Here is a 16,854-nt window from a genome sequence, read left to right on the forward strand (position 1 = left end):
ATAGTATTTAACAAAATAAAAATTAAACATTATAAGTTATATCTTGTGAAAAAACAATATTTTATCCATAAAGATCATTAAACAATTGTCCAATATGTCCATATATTCTCATTAAATGCGGTTTCCCCTTTATGTGGGGTCACATAAGCCACAGCTGTTACCTCTCACTCCAGTACCCAGATGTTCCTCAATCCGTCTTCATCCTCCAAAATCCTTTGGTCAATATTCATAGTTTCGTAGTTGGTAAGGTTGAATAAAGACACGAGTACATCCAGTTCAACCTGTGTGTGTTTTCATATTAGTTTGGAACTGTAAAGAGTGGAGACCAGTGGCTTGAAACTTCAGGCTAAGCAGAGTTCTTAGTGAAAGAGGAATCAAGTAGTCCAGATCACAAGGCACAGAGTCAGCTTTATGGTCACAAACCAGGATCAGTTCAGAGCAGCAGGCAGGATTATGTGAAAGCATAAAAATATTGTGCTGTCACATAATCCTGCCTGATGCTCTTTGATACCTCTATTGCTGCTTGTTATTAACCTTGGCTTGTGACCCCGACAATAATTCTCTGCTACCTGCACCGACCTCAGCTTGTGACCTCAGTGATTGATTCTCTGTTGCTTGAACTGACCGTGGTCTGTGAACCTGACGCTGACTCTGTGCTTTCTGATTTCACCTACTTGATTCCCCTTTCACTATGCGCTCACAGCAAACAGCGATTACAGGTCAAATGGCTTCCATATAAATCACACAAATAGGAAACATAAGAGGAATACAAAGACACTGAATTTCAAAAGAGCCAACTTCCCTAAACTACGAACCTTACTAGAAGGCATAAATTGGGATAAAATGTTAGAAACAAAGAACACTGAGGAGAGATGGGTTTGCTTTAAGAGCATATTAAATAAGGGCATTAGCCAATGCATTCCATTGGGTAATAAATTTAAAAGAGCGAACAAAAGTCCTGGATGGCTTAACTTCAATGTAAAAATGCATATAAAAGCAAAGGAGAAGGCCTTCAAAAAATACAAGGTTGAGGGATCATCATCAGCATTCAGACTTTATAAAGAATGCAACAAGAAATGTAAGAGTGCAATAAGGACAGCTAATATAGAACATGAAAGACACATAGTGGAGGAGAGTAAAAAAAATCCCAAGAAAGTCTGTATTCTGTAAGTATGTAAACAGTAAAAAAGGGAGGACAGACCATATTGGCCCCATAAAGAATGAGAAAGGACATGGTTACAAAGGATGGGGAGATGGCGAAGGTATTGAATTTATTCTTCTCCTCAGTTTTCACAAGGGAATCAGGGGGCTTCAGTATCAATTAAAATTAGACTTGTGAAACGTAACATTAATAAATCCCTGGGACCCGAGGGTACTTAGGGAACTTGGTCAAGTAATTGCCAGACCATTGCTCCTAATTTTTACTGACAGTCTACTGATTGGAATGGTACCAGCTGATTGGAGAAAAGCCAATGTAGCACCAATATTTAAAAAGGGCCCAAAATACATCCCTGGGAGTTAGCCTAACATCAATGGTATGTACAGTAAACTCTTGGCGGGGATGATAAGGGACTATATACATGATTTTAGTAATGAGAACGGTATCATTAGCAGTAATCAGCATGGATTCATGAAGAATCATTCTTACCAAACCAATCTACTAAGCTTCTATGAGGAGGTGAGTTGCAGCTAGATAAAGGAAGGCCCGTAGACGTGGGGTATCTGGATTTTGCAAAAGTATTTGACACAGTTCTCCATAAACGTTTACTGTACAAAATAAGGTCCGTTGGCATGGACCATAGGGTGAGTACATGGATTTAAAACTGGCTATAAGGGCGAGATCAGAGCGTGGTGATAAATAGGGAGTACTCGGAATGGTCAGGGGTGGGTAGTGGGGTCCCCCAGGGTTCTGTGCTGTGACCAATCCTATTGTTCATAAAAAACCTGGAGGCTAAGCAGCTAAGCAGGGCAATAATTTCTCCGCAGGATGTGGAAACCTTGCAAGAAGATCTGAACAAATTAATGGGTTGGGCAACTACATGGTAAATTAGGTTCAATGTAGAAAAATGTAAAATAATGCCTTTGGGTGGCAAAAATATGAATGCAATCTATACACGGGGGGGGGGGGGGAACCTCCGGGGGAATCTAGGATGGAAAAGGACCTGGCGGTCCTAGTAGATGATAGGCTCAGTAATGGCATGCAATGCCAAGCTGCTGCTGAAAAAGCAAACAGAATATTGGCATGCATTGAAAAGGGGATCAACTCCAGAAATAAAATGATAATTCTCCCGCTCTACAAGACTCTGGTCCGGCCGCACCTGGAGTATGCTGTCCAGTTCTGGGCACCAGTTCTCATGAAGGATGTACTGGAAATGGAGCGAGTACAAAGAAGGGCAACAAAGCTAATAAAGGGTCTGGAGGATATTAGTTATGAAGAAAGGTTACGAGCACTGAACTTGTTCTCTCTAGAGAAGAGACGCTTGAGAGGGGATATGATTTCAATATACAAATACCATACTGGTGACCCTTCAATAGGGATAAAACTTTTTCGCAAAAGGGAGTTTAACAAGACTCGTGGCCACTCATTAAAATTAGAAGAAAAGAGGTTTAACCTTAAACTACGTAGAGGGTTCTTTACTGTAAGAGCGGCAAGAATGTGGAATTCACTTCCACAGGCGGTGGTCTCAGCGGGGGGCATTGATAGTTTCAAGAAACTATTAAATAAGCACCTGAACGACCGCAACATACAGGGATATACAATGTAATACTGACATAATCACACACATAGGTTGGACTTGATGGACTTGTGTCTTTTTTCAACCCCACCTACTATGTAACTATGTAACTAAGAACTCTGCTTAGCCTGAGGTTTCTGGCCACTGGTCTCCATTCTTTACAGTTCCTAACTAATATTGACCAAAGAATTGCGGTGTATGGAGACAGTTTGAGGAACATTGGGGAATAGCATGTTTATTACGTTTTTTAAAATTAGTTTAATACTCTCCCCGATATTGATTGCGCTTAGGTTTCCTTGTTTTATTTTCTGTCACAAAAACCTGCACATTGCATTTTTGGTGCAACACAGCATGAACAAGGTCTTTTTAAAGCAACGCTTTTTCTCATGTCTATGTAATCTCATGCATTCTGACTTGCAGCAACATGCATAATAAAATTGGAACCAAGAACAAGTCCTAAGCTCTGCCTCTTTTTATTAAATACGCCTTTTTTTGTCTCTTTTTTTTTTTCTTGTCATTCTGTTTCCAAGTGGTAATTGCAATTAGGTACTCTGTGAGCATTGCCACAAATGGAATAAGGCTTGGCCACGGGCTCGTCCAATGGAAAGCTCGGGTGGGGAATTGACTATCTAGTGCAGCCTTTCTCAACCTTTTTAGCCCAGGGGAACCCTTAAAATTATTTTCAGGTCTCGGGGAACCCCTGATAAAACCCATTCATTGGGGGTCAGTGGGAACAATGCCCCTTACTTTGGTGGTCAGTGTATGAATAGCCCCCTTACAGAGAGCTATAAAGATCATTGGTGTCATACCACTGGCTCCTCCAAGTGGCATTGGCTCAGAACTATGTAGGTGTGACGGACTGGGGTTTATATGGTCACAAAACAGACACCCCAAAGCAAAGTACATATTCATTTTTTTTTTATATTTCTAAACATATCCCTTCTATTCTATTAATAACCAGTAGATGGCAGAGAAGGTACACAAACAGAGTCTATATAAGGCCACACACCATGTGACTGGAAATTAAACTACTTCCAGCCATAAAGTCAGTGGTCATATCTCGTGCTGTTTGTGTGATTCTTTACAGGTATGTACTCTAAATCGTTCCTAATCTGTATTAACCTGTAATAGAAAGATTCCTAAACATCTTGAGCAGATGCAGAAAAAGTCTCAGCAGATTTTATGCTATAGTTTTGCTGTAATTAGAAGTTTAGAACAGCATGTGTCAGAAACAAGTGAAAAGTGCATAAGAACATGAAAATACTGCATTAGTCAGAACAAATGTCAATGATAAACACTAAACCTTTCTAAATAGGTATATTTAAACCTGATTTATTGGAAATGGCATAGATTTATAGAAGCACATGTTTTCTGTTATTTAATATAGAAAAAAACCTATTGTATGTAAAGCTTATGTATTGCATCATACAGACATGCAATGTGCACCATCTAGTGGTTAAAAAAGAGTACTACCATGAAAATATTTGTATTAAAGCAATGCATTGCTAGTATGATTATTGCACACTTAAAGTGTACCAGAGAGATAAAGATAATTATCTATAACACTGAATAACAGGGATATATATGTTATTAAATTTAGTAATGTTCATTGTTATAAATACGTTTTAAAATACTTTAGTTAAAATCTGTATTATATATATTGTTAATGTTTATAAACATGTGACTATAAAAATGTAAAAGATGTATTGTTATGTAAAAATTAAACTACTTCCAGCCATAAAGTCAGTGGTCATATCTCATGCTGTTTGTGTGATTCTTTGCAGTCCACGCCAAGCTGATCACCTTATCTCATCGCGTCTACAATCATCGTCTCTCTTAATTCACATTTTGAGGCCGGTAACATTTTGGGGGCTCGTGTGCCGGGATTCGTTGTGTTACCAGTGAGAAGGAAGCGCGAGACAAGCGTGAGCCTGCTACAGAGCTACAAGGAGAGTCGTGAGTGTCGTCTGCCTTGTGAGTGCAAGTCTTCAGATTGCAACAGAGATGGCGTCTCCTCGTCGTGCGCTGATGTGGGATATCCAGAAACAAATTCATCTGCTTAATGAAGAACAGCTGCATAGCCTCGCTATTATGCTGGAAGATGAAAGAGACGTGGACGTTCCATCAGTGACTGGTACCAACGAAATGGAACTTGTTGAATTTATTAAAGGCTACTTGAGAAGTGATCAGCTGGAAAAGTTGGAAGATCAAGGTATGTCTTACCTACTCATTATCCAAGACAAGATCAATGAACTAAAACTTAACAAGGAAAGTACACCAACTGTGGACATTGCAACCGCTGAAAAAAAAATAAGTAGTGGGACTGCAAGGACTGAACAGGTATCGGAGGTGGTGAGATTAACTGATGTTGTTGCTTTATTGCCACGTAGAGAATTTAAAATGCATGGTGGTGTAATTTCAGATCATGGTTCGGACATGAGTTACAGTAGCGTGTGCAGACAAATTGACGAGGGTCTAACAGAAAAATTCCCTGAATCTGAAATTATACGCACAGTGTTGAGAATAATCAAACCTGGTAATTTTAAAGATATGTTGACTGACAAAGATGATCTTACTGTTGCTGAATTGAAAAGGTTTTTGAAGTCACATATGAGAGAACGAAGTGGTAATGAGTTATTTCAGGACCTTAGCAATGCTACCCAGCAAGAAAGAGAAACAGCACAACAATTTGTTTACAGGCTAGTGGGGTTAAAACAAAAAGTTCTGTCTACATCACAACATGATAGGCAAGAGTTTAACTATGACAAAAAACTGGTGCAAGGCATATTCCTTCATACACTGTATCAGGGACTAAATGAGAAAAATTCTAATGTTAGACGAGATATCAAGCCTTATGTGTCTGATTTGACAGTAACGGATGACTTTATCATAGAGCAGGTCACCAGATCAGTTGATGAGGAAACAGAAAGGCAGAGACGCTTAAACAGTGCTCCTAAACATAAACCTATTACTGTTCATTCATCACAGACACCAGGGAATAGCGAAAAAGACACCTTCCAAAAGGGAGTTGAGGGAGATGCTAGAGCAAATCACACTGCATTAATGGAACTAACAACACAGGTCTCTGCTCTCACAAAGAACCTGGAAAAGATGATGAAGCTAACTCCTATTGTTGGAAACCAAATGACTAAGCCACTAACCAATGTTCAAGTTCCAGATACAACTCACTGCAAGCCCAGGTGTGATGATTGCATTAAACGAGAGAGTCAGAACTGCTACCATTGTTTCTACTGTGGTCGGACAGGACACAGAGCGGTTGATTGCTTGAAGAAAAGAAGGCAGTCGGGAAACGACAGACGGTCACTGGGAAAGGGACAACCAGTGACCACCTCAAATGATCTGTCCCATGCTAAGGTAAACAGGGTATTCACCCACCGGTCAACTAGAACACTCCCAAAAGAGAATGGATTCTCCAAACAACACGTAGCACAATTAATTGGAGGAAAATGCCTACTGTCATGTCGGATGAATGGTGTTCCGGTTGACATGTTGATGGATACAGGAGCTCAGGTCAGCATTGTCGGGAAGGCATGGTTAGAAAAGTTTCTACCCAGCGTCTCCATTAGGCACATACAAGATTTACTTTGTGATGACAACTTATCCATTACAACTGCAAATGGTTCTATCATTCCATTCATCGGGTGGATTGAAGTCTGCCTGGAATTCGAAAGTAGTGGACATGGAAACTTAGCCATTTATGTGCCAATGCTGGTGAGTGACTGCTGTAATGACAATCCAATTCTTGGGTTTAATGTTATCGAAGAATTGATCAGAGAAAACCGTGACCGACCAAACAGCACCCAAAACCTGACTATCTTGCTAAGTGAAGCTATGAAAGTAAGACAGAGTGTAGCGAATAACATTGTCAATGCTGTCAGTCAAGCAACTGACCCAGGAGAAATATTCGATAGTCGTATGGTCAAAGTGGGGAAGAAGGGACTCCAGATTAAAGGAGGCGAGCTCTGTGAAGTCAAATGCAGAATTAGAGCGTGGCCGAAAGGAGGAATCATGCCATTTGAACCACTTCCCGAATATCCAGTTGAGGAAGGACTTGAACTATTTCCTTCAGTGGTAGATGTGCCAAATGGGTTCTCTAAACTGGTGAAGATACCTATACTGAACCGTGCTCAACATGACATCTACCTTCCACCCAGAACAGTATTGGGTACCATTTCTCCAGCAGCTGAGATTCTACCATTGTCTCCAAACAAAGACGATGGAAAGGGAATTGACCAGAAGAAAAGGGTGTTTCATGTAAACCAGTTGAATCAAGTGGACACTGGAAATCAGCTACCCACTAACAAATCTGTTAAGTGGCACCCACCTGTCAATTTGGAAGATCTCTCAGAAGAAGAACAGGAGATAGCGAGACAAATGTTATATGATGAATCAGATGTCTTTGCTCGAGATGAGGGAGACATAGGATGCATCCCTAACCTGAAACTGAGGATAAATCTGAAAGATGAAACTCCTGTCCAGAAACGCTACAATTCGATACCGAAACCCCTATACAAAGAAGTGAAAGAATATATCCAAAACCTTCTTGACCGAGGTTGGGTAACAAAATCTTCTTCCGCGTACTCATCACCAGTTGTTTGTGTTCGAAAGAAGGACAGTAGCCTACGACGATGTGTTGACTTTAGGGAGTTAAACCGAAAGACTATCCCAGACAGACATCCACTACCCAGAATACAAGATCTGCTGGATAGCTTAGGAGGATTTACGTGGTTCTCAATCCTGGACCAGGGTAGTGCGTATCATCAAGGCTTTGTGCATGAAGACTCCAGACATCTGACGGCTTTCAGCACCCCCTGGGGACTCCTGGAGTGGAACCGTATTCCATTTGGATTAACGAATGCCCCAGCAGCTTTTCAGAGATGCATGGAGAATGTATTAGAGGGCATCAGAGACAAATGTTGTTCTCCATACTTGGATGACGTACTTTGCTACTCCAAAACTTTTCAGGAGCATGTCAATGATATTAGGCAAGTGCTTAGTCGAATGCGTGAGCATGGTATCAAACTTAGACCGAAGAAGTGTGAACTCTTTAAACGACAGATTCGATACCTTGGACGAATGGTGTCAGAAGAAGGCATAAAAATTGACCCAAAAGATCTTGAAGCGGTATTACATTTGAAAAGGAAAGAACCAAAAACAGTGGGAGGAGTCAGATCTTTGTTAGGATTCCTGAGCTACTACAGGTCCTTCATTCAAGATTTCTCTCGACTTGCTAAACCACTGTATGAACTTTTGCAGAACACTGAGAAAGAATCTGCTACATCCATCCCCAAAAACAATCGGAGGGAATCTACAAAGAAAAACGGGAACAAAGCACAAGTGCCATCTAAAACACTGATTCAATGGACACCCAAACATCAAGCTGTAGTATCCAGACTGGTGGACATGCTAACCAATCCACCAATTCTAGCATACCCTGATTTTGATTTACCCTTCGTCTTACACACTGATGCTTCCAATGAAGGCCTAGGTGCTGTACTATACCAACGACAAGGAGAAAAACTTCGTGTTATTGGGTTTGGCTCCAGAACATTGACTCCAGCAGAGCGCAATTACCATCTTCACTCTGGTAAACTTGAGTTTTTAGCTCTCAAGTGGGCAGTCTGTGACAAATTCAGAGATTACTTGTACTACGCTCCAACATTCACCGTTTACACAGACAACAACCCATTGACATATGTATTAAGTACTGCCAGACTGAATGCTGTGGGTCATCGCTGGGTTGGCGAGTTGGCTGATTTCCACTTCGATATCAAGTACAGGCCAGGTAAACAGAATGCAGACGCAGATACACTGTCACGATTTCCGGTGGAACTCACAAAGAATCTGAGTGAGTACACAGAGCTTGTACCATCTGAGGTTGTGTCAGCTATGTGGCAAGGGAGCAAAGCTGTTGACGAAGAAGAGGCATTATGGGTGGCTTCATTGACTCTTCACTCAGAAAGTGATGTGGCCGAAGAATTGCTGAAAGGACAGACAATCTGCCCAATGACTCAGGAGAATATCAGAGCATTACAACAAGACGATACCAACATTAGAGAAGTGGTCTGGCTTAAGGAGAACGACTGGATTCCAAACCACAAAGAAAAGGAGAGTATGACCAGCAAAACAAGACGTTTGATACATGAATGGAATAAACTCAGAGTCGATGAAGGAATCCTCTATCGACATTCTGGAACCCGAAAACAGCTAGTTCTACCAGAAAAGTTAAAACCATTGGTCTTAAGAAATCTTCATGATGACATGGGTCACATTGGTACTGACAAGGTAACCCACCTAGCACGTGAACGATTTTACTGGCCATTTATGCAAAAAGACATTGATGAATATGTGCTGAAGAAGTGCAGCTGCATCAAACAAAAGCGTCCAAATATCACCGAAAGAGCACCTATGGGTTCGATTACTACCAGTTCACCTTTGGAGTTAGTATCCATTGATTATCTTCACTTGGAGAAAAGCAAAGGAGGATATGAGTATATACTTGTAATAGTTGACCATTTCACACACTTTGCACACTTTGGAAAAACGGCGGCAGAAAAGATCTTTCAAGATTTCATACCACGTTTTGGCTATCCAGAGAAACTCCACCATGACCAAGGAAGAGAATTTGAAAACAACTTATTTCAGACATTGCAACGATTGGCAGGGAGTTCTCATTCAAGAACTACTCCATACCATCCACAGGGTAACCCAGTGGAGAGACTGAACCGTACTTTGTTACAGATGCTTCGCACCTTAGAGGAAGAGAAAAAGTCAGATTGGAAAGAACATCTTCCACATATGGTTCATGCATATAATTGCACCAGGCATGAAGCCACAGGATACTCGCCATTCTTTCTATTGTATGGAAGATCTCCTCGTTTGCCAATTGACCTAATGCTCAACCTAAATTTGGAAAAGGAATCAGAAAGTCAACCAACATTTACTCAGAAATGGGCATCTAGAATGCAAGAAGCTTACAAAATCGCATCCGAGAATAGCAAAAAATCATCTGCTAAAGGGAAGAAGTACTATGACAAAAAGATAAAAGGAGCACCTCTTCAACCGGGTGATCGGGTCTTAGTACGAAATCTCTCTGAAAGAGGAGGACCTGGTAAACTTCGTTCATACTGGGAAGAATCAGTACACAAAGTGGTAGAAAGAATCAAAGATGGGCCTGTGTACAAAATTCAGCCTGAAAGTGGTAAAAAGACTATTCGAGTACTGCACAGAAATCTTTTACTACCAGTAAATGACCTACCAATTGAAGGACACATTCCAAGAGTACCGATGAAACAAAGACAATCAAGTAACAGAAAGGATACCAGAATGGATGTGGACCAGGAGGAGGAATGTTCAGATGAAGAAAGATGGTATTATCCTTATATACCAGAGACTACAGAAAGTCATGATTGTGTTGTGTCTCAACCAAACTCTCAAAACGTACAGAAAATCCCATTGAGAGTTTCTGCTGAAGAGTTCTATCCTACAACTACCACACCCAATCTTGAACAAGAACAAAATGATGGAACAGTAGTTGGCGACCAAATCTGGGCTACAGACATGGTGGGACTAGACACTGCAGAATTACCCTCATTAAGTCAAGACTTACCTGTGAACCAAGATATGCAAATGGAAAATGATGTTGATGGAGAAGACTCAACTCCTGTCAGAAGATCTACCAGACAAGCTAAGCCTAAAGAGATCTTTACATATGACACACTAGGTCAGCCAAGATACATACCAAGTCAGATTCACACCATACAAACTCACACAATGCTAGCTACTCCCAGGACATGCCAGGTAGTTAACGTAGCTCCTTGGTGGCAACAAGTACCTATTTGGGTTACGTAAATCACTAAATAGTGTTCACATACCAATTGAGTTTAATGTCGGGAGCCATTAACTGAAGGAGGGGAGAGTGTGACGGACTGGGGTTTATATGGTCACAAAACAGACACCCCAAAGCAAAGTACATATTCATTTTTTTTTTATATTTCTAAACATATCCCTTCTATTCTATTAATAACCAGTAGATGGCAGAGAAGGTACACAAACAGAGTCTATATAAGGCCACACACCATGTGACTGGAAATTAAACTACTTCCAGCCATAAAGTCAGTGGTCATATCTCGTGCTGTTTGTGTGATTCTTTGCAGGTATGTACTCTAAATCGTTCCTAATCTGTATTAACCTGTAATATAAAGATTCCTAAACATCTTGAGCAGATGCAGAAAAAGTCTCAGCAGATTTTATGCTATAGTTTTGCTGTAATTAGAAGTTTAGAACAGCATGTGTCAGAAACAAGTGAAAAGTGCATAAGAACATGAAAATACTGCATTAGTCAGAACAAATGTCAATGATAAACACTAAACCTTTCTAAATAGGTATATTTAAACCTGATTTATTGGAAATGGCATAGATTTATAGAAGCACATGTTTTCTGTTATTTAATATAGAAAAAAACCTATTGTATGTAAAGCTTATGTATTGCATCATACAGACATGCAATGTGCACCATCTAGTGGTTAAAAAAGAGTACTACCATGAAAATATTTGTATTAAAGCAATGCATTGCTAGTATGATTATTGCACACTTAAAGTGTACCAGAGAGATAAAGATAATTATCTATAACACTGAATAACAGGGATATATATGTTATTAAATTTAGTAATGTTCATTGTTATAAATACGTTTTAAAATACTTTAGTTAAAATCTGTATTATATATATTGTTAATGTTTATAAACATGTGACTATAAAAATGTAAAAGATGTATTGTTATGTAAAAATTAAACTACTTCCAGCCATAAAGTCAGTGGTCATATCTCATGCTGTTTGTGTGATTCTTTGCAGTCCACGCCAAGCTGATCACCTTATCTCATCGCGTCTACAATCATCGGCTCTCTTAATTCACATTTTGAGGCCGGTAACATAGGCACCATCAAACAGGAGGTAAATCAGCCACAGCTCAACGAACCCCTAGCCACCTCTGGAGGAACCCTAGGCCAAGGCTGATCTAGTGTTACCCTAGGGAGTGATAACAAGCTCTCTTGCTGTTGGAAGTTTTCAATCTTGTACAGAGATAATAAACTTGTCTGGAATATCTTTGTGGTAATGGGGCCTATTCATCTCTCTTCTCAGTGAGAGAAAGAACTGTGATAACCACATGTGTGCTGCTTCTGTACATCAGGTGAGTTGTTCCAGCCAGTGCTGTAGCAGCCACAAAGGGTGGTCAAATGGGTTCTCTAGCCTGAAGTTCACATGGAGATGTTTATCCATCTACAGCTAACCTAAGCAAACCCGGCCTGTACAGAACAATTATGAAATATGCAGGTGCAATCACTAGGTGACTGTAGTGCACACTCCAGCCTTCCTCATGAAACATGAAACAATAAAAATAAGAAAATGCATATAATGTACATTGGCATCAGCTGACTGAAAAGGAAGAAAATGGTTAAGGAATGTTCTGAAGGGAGTCATATATCAATTACAGGTGAAGTTTATTGGGTTAAGCTCCTACCCCCTTTAGGTTTTACATCTTTGTGAACATCAACAGTGCAATATGCATTCCAAAATGTATGGCTCTGTTCTTCCCACCATGGAGCTTTGATTATGCGCACTTGTCTGTGAGTACATTTTTGACTGCTGTAGGATGCATAAAGGCATTGGTGACTCAAGACCTTGCTACTCAAATTCCTAATAAATATATTATAACTTACAGTGATTTAACTCTCCAAAATCTGCCAAAAACTGAAAAGCAAGTGGATTCTCTGCACAAGGAAATGTGCTGAGAGGAAACCAGAGGATTTCATTGACCTCTTTTTGAAAATTCTAGTTGCCAGGCAAAAGGCTGATACTATAAATTCATGTATTCTGAACCACGAACCTGGGACAAACTTGCAGCAAATAATATCAGCGTGAAGTAAGAACTCCTGATTTGCATGCTCGCTCAGCCAGTAAAAATTTAAAAATTGAAAACATTATATCAGCATGCTGTCAGGCAGCAGCTCCCAGGTTTCCCTTAAAATCCAGAGAAATGCATCATAATATTAGATTTAGGTAATGACACTGTTTGAGCTATATATCACCACAATTTTTGGCATGCAAAAATGTGTGCAGCACACATGCATCTTTAGTTATAAGTGAAGGATAGTACTGAAGCGCTGATATGAATATTTAAATACATAATACAAAGGATAACCAAATGATTAAGCTGCAACCATTCTGTAGTGTTCTGACACTGTAATAGAAAATATATATGTCCAACGATAGTGCGCTACAATCAACCCTCTATATGCAAACAAACAAAATTGAAAAAAAAAATTATATGTATGTAAATCCTCAATAAGCAACCAAACAAAATGAAAATAGATTAAATTAATTAGTGATAATGATGCTCAGTGCAATGCAATAAATCCTGTGCTTTGTGTAATGAAAGAACCTAGTAAGCACTAGGACATATAAAACAATGACACTAAATTAGGAGATCTAATGAAACCCCCAAAAATAAAACACAAAAATAGATCCAAAAATGCTTGGTAAATCTATGAGACGATTAGCATGTCCAGAGAGTGGCTTATAAATAGACAGTACAATGATTCACCGGCAAATGAATCCAAACACACTCCTCCTGCTGACTTTCATTCCGTTAGGGATAATCAGCTGTTTTCTCCTGCTAATTCTCTTGTTTATCCTCATTTAGGTATGATTATGCACATGTAACAAGAGAAATGTATCATTGTGCAGTGACGAAAACTTGCAAGATATATAGGAAAACAATGTATCCACTCACATTTGTTGATAACAACCAAGGCTTAAAATGCAAACAATCAGGCGCCTAGTGTGATACATCCTCTCACTGCATCTACAGTGCTTTCAGACATGCGCACTGTATGTCGTCACTAGAAATGGCCTTGCGGTTCGACCGGCAGTCGATTCGCGGCAAATTTTGCTCGTTCGCGATTTGCCAAACCGGCAGACTTCTGCCGCTGTTTGCGCGGCGGACATATGCATTTACATTGTGAAGAACTTTGACCCATGATGACACATCCATCATGGGGTACAGGACAGCCAATTGAGACATTTTAGCACATGGACAATTGGACATAACCCCTACCTTATAAATAGACCTGATCTGGCGGCCATTTTACATTCTGTCTTTTGTCAGTGTAGGGACAGGGCGCTGTGTGGAGCAGGGACAGTCAGTTTAATCACTAGCTATTACTATTAGGTCCACAAAGGTCCTTTTAAGGACTAGTATAGGTGCACAGTATATAGGGTTGTAATACACTTAGAATATACTTTCTTTCAAGTATATTATGGTGCACTGCTGACTGCTGTGCTGCTGAGTGCTTGCTGACAGATTCTACAGCTGTCTTTTATCAGTGTAGGGAGGGACAGTTTGGTGTTTGGAGCAGGGACAGTCTGCAAATCACTAGCTACTAGGTCCACAAAGGTCCTTTTAAGGACTGGTATAGGTGTACAGTATGTAGGGTTGTACACGTATAATATACTTTCTTTCAAATATAGAAAGCATATTATACTTGACTGCTGTGCTGCTGAGCTGAGTGCTGACTGATTCTGCAGCTGTCTTTTATCAGTGTAGGGACTGAGGGACAGTTTGGTGTTTGGAGCAGGGACAGTTTGCAAATCACTAGCTACTAGGTCCACAAAGGTCCTTTTAAGGACTGGTATAGGTGTACAGTATATAGGGTTGTACACGTATAATATACTTTCTTTCAAATATAGAAAGCATATTATATATCACGGTGCTGGTGTCAGTGCTCTCTATCACGGTGCTGGTGTCAGTGCTCTCTATCACAGTGCTGGTGTCAGTGCTCTCTATCTCGGTGCTGGTGTCAGTGCTCTCTATCATGGTGCTGGTGTCAGTGCTCTCACGGTGCTGGTGTCAGTGCTCTCTATCTCTGTGCTGGTGTCAGTGCTCTCTATCTCGGTGCTGGTATCAGTGCTCAGTTTCTATCGCTGTGCTGGTGTCAGTTTTCTATCTCAGTGCTGGTGTCAGTGAGGGAGAAAGCAGTGGAGAAGCCAATCAGTAGGCAGTGCCAGCACCATGGCTGAGGATCAGCACTGGACTGGCACCTCTGGACCACCGCAGTGGAGCCCTGCATAGGTGGGGGTAAGGGCTGGGCAGAGGGAGGGGCTCAAGCACAGGTTGGCACACTGGGACACTGGCACAGGACTGCGCTGCCCTGACTGTGGCACTGATCATCTCCTGCACCCCCTTCATAGCCTGCCCTGACCTTGCCTCTCCTCCATGGCCTTCATGCACTCCTGAGTCCTGAATTGTCAAAATTTCACAGATAAAAAAGAATGCTTGTCGTTGTCCATCCCAGATTCACTTAATACTTTTGTTATGTCAGTGTCCATGTTGTGGGACTATGTGTGCACAGCTAGTAAGTATTTTGTGGCTGAAAATATGACCTGAAAGTTTTTAAGGTTCGCCTGTCATTAAAGTCAATGAGGCCGCGGTTCTCGTTCGCGAAATGTCCCGTCGGAAGTTCGTCCATCACTAGTTGTCACTGGCTCATCCAGACGCGTTGCGTCACATGTCATGTGACTTTTTCAAGGGTACTGAAAAGTACTGTGGACTTTCAATAGTTAACATAGGCTGTGAGCCCCTGATCAGTCCTTGTTCAGATCTCACATCAGACCATCTTAAGACTTCAGATAGGCCACCTTTAGAGTATTTTTCAGATATCTGGTCTGGCCCTCTTCAGACCTCAGATCAGCCCCCTCCACCCTCCAAAACCCATCCAGATGTCAGAACAGCGCATTGACCAGGGTCATCAATAGAAATCATGGGGGCCTCATACAGCCTACCCAACAGGGCCCCTCCTTCAATTTAATAAGGGGTTAAATATGGTGTGGAATTTAAGATTTTTAAGATTTAAGATTTTTTACAATCCTTGTGCACTGAAAACAAGCAAGCTCTACATATTTTATTCTGATGCCTACCGTTCTATAAAATCATTTCTGCCATGTGACCACCTATCATGTATCTGCTGCTCAAATTGCAAATATACAATACTCAGACTTTGCTTCATGTTTAGTCTTCTTTAGTTGTATAGATGGCCCCTTACCACAAGGGGCCTACACTAAAAAACACTGCCTGTACTCCCCTACTGGCTGTGCTTCAGAGGAAGACAGATTTTGTTTGCAACTCTGAGTCAGATTTTTCACCAAAAATAGGAAGTGGGCATAGGTTTCTGTACTTGCATAGGTCAGGCACTGGGAAAGACCACCAGCCTGGAAAATGAGATGGGTCCATGGAACGCCAGAATTTGGTTAAATCCCGTGACAATCCAACGAAAATCTGGTTGGTTGGGAGGTATGGACAGGCCAGATACCTTGGAGTGTCCCAGGAAAGACAGTCCTTGGATGATGTTGCAAAGGCAGTGAATTCTTTATACCACCAACATCAGGAATGGCAAGAGTGCCACAAGAAAATACATAATATTAAACAGTGCGTATCATTCTCTCTTACTTTTTGAACCTTTTTTAGATCATATTCTTTTTATTGATTTTAAGCTATACAGTTGTTCACAGATTCAGCCCTTGAACGACAAAAAAAAAACAAACAGTTGTGCTCCACCCCCAATAAATTTTATATAGCAAGTCATTATCAGCAAATAAGATATTAACATTCTAAACCAGAGAGCAACCCATACCAACCATAACTCAAAGTCATAGCACACACAGCAAATTCTGAATCCTGAAAAAGTAGTGCAGCCCTATAACAGCAGAGGGTGTGAAAATAAAAAATCAGAAATGGAAGGGGCCTAAGAGAATGCAAGGAAACCTAATGCCGTGTACACACGATCGCACATACCGACAACAAAATCCATGGGATTTTTTCCGACGCATGTTGGCTCAAACTTGTCTTGCATACACGTGGTCACGCAATGTTGTTGGAAATTCCAAATGTCAAGAATGCGGTGATGTATGACGAGCCGAGAAAATTGATGTTTAATAGCCAGTGTGGGTCTTCTGCTTGATTCCAAGGATGCGTAGAACTTTGTGCTTCGGAATTGTGTACACACGATCGGAATTTCTGACAACGGATTTTGTTGATGGAAAA

This window comes from Lithobates pipiens, unplaced genomic scaffold (assembly GCF_037356315.1).
Source record: "Lithobates pipiens isolate NorthernLeopardFrog02 unplaced genomic scaffold, aLitPip1_a1.2 Scaffold_16, whole genome shotgun sequence".
NCBI classification, from domain to species: domain Eukaryota; kingdom Metazoa; phylum Chordata; class Amphibia; order Anura; family Ranidae; genus Lithobates; species Lithobates pipiens.